Consider the following 4,497-nt stretch of genomic DNA (forward strand, 5'->3'; position numbering starts at 1 on the left):
CGGGGCGGTCACAAGTGACCCAAGGTAGGGGCGGGCGCTGGTACAAGGTCGTGCAGAGAGAAACGTGAACCTGAAGGTTTGTTCCCGTGGCAGTTAATATGGCTTGGTCCGCTCATGCAGCTGGGGACAGCATCTGCAATCTGAACCTGGAGAGCCTGTGGGCCCTGTGGCTTGTCATCATAATGGCTAACGTTTATAGTGTTTAGCCGTGCCAAGCACTGAGTAAGCGCTTCACATGCGTCGTTTTATTTGTTTCAACAACACTTTGATGTGGGCAAGGCTATTTGCATTTTAAAGCAGGAGAAACATCCTCAAAGATATTAAATATCTTGGCCAAAATGTTAGGCACAGCACTTTCCAGGCAGACTAGGGATGTTTTTAAACAAAAACTAGAACATGAATGTGCCTAGCAACATTATTCATAATAGCCCAAAAGTGGAAACAACCTAAATATTTATCAGTGATTGAATAGATAAGCAAATGTGGTCTATTCATACAATGGAATATTACTCTTTTAAAAAAGGATGAAGTAAAAGATACATGTTACAACAGGGGTGAACCTTGAAAACATTATGCTAAGTACAACCAGATCCAAAAGATCACATATATGGTTCCATTTATATGAAATATCCAGAGTTGGTGAGTCTAAAGAGCTAGAAAGTAGATTAGGGGTTGCTTAGCATTGGGGAGAATTTGGGGGTGATTGCTAAAAGGTATGGGCTTTCTTTTTGGTGTGATGAGAATGTAGTGGAATTAGATAGTAGTGATGGTTCCACGACATTGTCAATAGACTAGGAAACACTGAATTGTACACTTTAAAATATTTAAAATGGTGGGTTTTATGGTCTATGAATTTGTCTCAAAGGAAACTTTGATCTTATGGGAAACTCATCTGCAGTTTTTTCATATGCAAAATGCTACTTCTTGGATAAGAGTTATAAGATTTAATGAGATTAACATGTTGATGGGCACATAATTGAAATAGATTGTACCCTGTCTACGGCCATGCCACCCTGAACACGCCTGATCCCATATGATTTCGGAAGCTAAGCAGAGTCGGGCCTGGTTAGTACTTAGATGGGAGACCACCTGGGAAGACCCGGTGCTAAAAAAAAAAAAAAGATTGTACCCTTAAAAATAAATACAATGGAAACAAAGCAAGATGATTAAATTCTAGCCAGATACTTTTCCCTGCAAAGGGCTCTTTGTAGGCTCTATATGTAAGGCTCATTTTCTATTCTTTGAAGGGACAAATTGTGGAGCATTAGGGACAAACTAGCACTAATTGAGACTTTGACAAAGAGAGAAAAGATTCTCTCTGTCTGAGTTAGTGTTATTTAATGCATACTTTATACTATTTAAAATTATCTCTATAAACAGATCTCACACTTGGGGAAACATTGCGCTCTAAAGACACATTATCTACCAGTAGTATCATGTTGAGTCTGTTATTTAACCCATTTCCCGTTTAGAAAAGAAAAAATGCAGCTTGCTGCCAGTGTTAATTTAATTTTACACAAACATCCTCTTTGAAGCTGAAGCAAATCTGACTGGTTTTCAATGTGAAGATAAAATCTAAAAACTGTTCTTGGAGTTATTTTTAAACAGAACTTGTTTCTAATCCTAATGAAACAAAAATGTAGACGTAAATCGGATTCATCAAATGAATCTTCAGCTAACAAGTGTTCAAGAACGATGTTAAACATCAATGTATAGGAATGCTATGTTTTCTAGGATTTGACATTTTCAGCGATTGGAAATTACTGTATTTTGTAAGTGGAAATGCCACTACTAAAACCAGAATGCTATAAATAGAATGATATCATTTGTTCCCAAAGACTATCGATATGCTAGAGCAAATGGGAAAATAATAATGAAAGTGAGATATTTTGTGGCAAACTTTGAGGATAAGGTTAAGACTGTAATCTGTAAGTCATCTTGAGGTAAACGCTGCAGCCACAAGTGCTGCCAGCGAGTATTCTCGGGGCAAACGGGAAATGAGTTAACAGAATTTATTGATCATCTATTATGTGTCAGGCACTCTTAGGCATTGGGGATACAGCAGTGAAAAAAAAAGCCCCAAAGTCCCTGACTTCCTGTTATAGAGCTTATATTCTAGTGGAAAAGACAGACTAGAGAAAAAATATATGTAACATGCTTGTGATGATCAATATTACAGAGAAAAACTAAGCAAGGTCAGGGGGTGGGGAATGGTAAAGAGATGAGGGAGAAATGCCTTTTTTATATCAGGTTGTTGGGAAAGACTTCATTGATAAGGTGACAAAGGAGAACCTGAAAGAAATGAGAAAGCGACCCATTGGATACCTAGGAGAAGAGCATTCCAAGTAGAGAGTAGGAACATGCTCAACAGGGTCTAGGAAGAGCCAGGAGTCTAGGAAGGAGCGAATGAGGGGGAGAGAGGTCAAAGATAAAATGGGGTGGGTACATCATATCAGTCAATGTTTTACAAATTATCACCATGACTTACTTTTAAAAAGGATCACTCAGGGTACTATATGGAGAATGGTAGTGGGGAGGAATGGAAGCAGTTATCAGCCTATTTCAGTGGTCCGAGTAAAAGATGATGATGGCTCAAACTAGGATAATAGGGATTAGTGTAGTGAGAATTGTCATATTCTGGTGTATTTTGAAGGATGACCTGTCATCAGTGGTGGGTTGGATGTAAGTCTGAAAAGAAGGTAAAGAACTGGGAGTTTGAGAATCAGACCTGGCAGATTTGCTAGTCTAGAGTGCTCTTCTGCTGGGAAATGCATGCTCAAGAACTCAGGCTAAAATGCTACAAAGTAAAAATGGACACTGCTCTTCAGAATTCTAGTTCTGGTTTATTGCAGAGTAATAGTATGTTAGCTTACATTAGAAAAACCTCAATGATCTACTGTGAAAATACTGACTAAAGTGGATCCTTGCTCGAAAATGCCAATTTTGGGTAAGTCACATACATGTGAAAATTGAAGCCTCTAATTTCTAACTGGCTATAGTGTTACATTAAACTAAAGTGACCTCTACATAAACAAACAAAAGATCGAATTTGATAATTCCTATCAGATATAGTGACACAAATTAGGAACTCAGTGGTAGTTGTTCCTATGAACTCAGATATCTATTTTAACATAATAACTGTCTTTTCCTATTCTTAAGGATAAAACAAAGTCTTGGTTAGAAAGTCCAACAGTACAGTCATTCCTCAGCTCTATAAGGACTGTTGACACTTCTGCCTCTAGTTCACAGATGATTTCCTCTGTGTCTGTAAATAACATGCTTGTAGTGCTATTTCTTGCTTTTTCAATTTTAGGGATTATCGACAGACTCTTTTATGATACTTGAGATTTAGCCTACTAACATCCCCACCGTCCTGTTTCTCCTCTTCTCCCGTTAAAGTTATAACCCAGTATAGATTGTTCCTCTTTGTTAAATTTACATGAGTAAATTTAAATGATATATTAAACATTCCATCAGCACTGAACAGCATTTCTTGTGAGGGTTTTATCAACACTTCTGACCTTTTCTCAACCTCGCCTCCCTTCTTTGTACCTCCCAATCCATTTTGTTAAAAAAGCGTTCTGCTTGGCAGGTTGGATTCTTGTGGGGATGTAATTGAAAGAAAGGATGCCCCTACACCTGCTTCTCAAGAAGCTACTGAAATTCCATCTCTCCAGGAAAGCTTTTTGGGACCTCATTGGGAAATGAGAGCTGTGTCTACAATCCTATTAACGAAATGATAGCCCACAAGTCCATGAACTCTTAACTCAATGGATCTTTGGCCTATTGGGTGTTAACAGCTAGAGGGGAGAATAATCAGCTTTGGCAGTGCCCTAAACAAGCTGAGGTTTATTTACTTTTCCCATGCCCTTTCAAGCCAAAGTCTATAAAACTGCTTTAGTAATAAAACTCCTGTGAGAGCTCTCCAATAGAATTAATAACATCACAATGAATTTTCAAGAGAATGTACCTGAGATTTATTGTTCACTTCGAACTTCATATGGATAAGTAAGTTGATTTAAAAGCAACTCATTTGTTTTGAAAGGAACTGTATGTATCTTGACGGTTATTGATAGGTGATGAGCTGGGGAACGAAACACCCCTGCCACCTAGTGGTTACTCATTCTGAAACACTGCAAAGCACTGTTGTATCTTTCAAAGCACAACAGAAAAGGAACAGTACAGGAAATATCCTTGCAATGTCCTGAATCCCGGAAACTTCTGTTCCCTCCTCCCATGTTAGAAAGAGATGGTAATGAACTTTTTTTAAATAGTCAAAGACAAAACAAGGTATTAGTGGATTAGCTTCTGAGAGCTGTTCTCCCTTTGTGAAATCAGAATTAACAGAGCACTGACCAAGGGAGAATATTGTAGGTGAACATGGACAGCTACCAGATCTCTAGTATGAAGTAGCGATTCTAGAAGGAAGCAAGAAGTACAACAAATGAGCAGAGAGGGACCACAGTGAGGCAGGACCCTCAGTGGTCAGTATAGCAG

The 4,497-nt window shown here is 38.4% G+C and overlaps 1 long non-coding RNA gene and 1 pseudogene across 2 annotated transcripts in view; both read left to right on the forward strand.

The window, feature by feature from the left end:
* The first annotated feature begins 7 nt into the window (after positions 1-7).
* LOC111745975 overlaps positions 8-4,497 on the forward strand; it is a 23,825-nt gene continuing 19,335 nt past the window's right edge. For both annotated transcript variants that reach the window (XR_002782863.1, XR_002782862.1), the window contains exon 1: positions 8-222. This is a non-coding gene — a long non-coding RNA (uncharacterized LOC111745975). The remainder of the gene's footprint in view (positions 223-4,497) is intronic.
* LOC111745988 lies at positions 996-1,114 on the forward strand (annotated as a pseudogene).

This window comes from Pteropus vampyrus, unplaced genomic scaffold (genome assembly GCF_000151845.1).
Source record: "Pteropus vampyrus isolate Shadow unplaced genomic scaffold, Pvam_2.0 Scaffold171, whole genome shotgun sequence".
In the NCBI taxonomy this organism is placed as follows: Eukaryota; Metazoa; Chordata; class Mammalia; order Chiroptera; family Pteropodidae; genus Pteropus; species Pteropus vampyrus.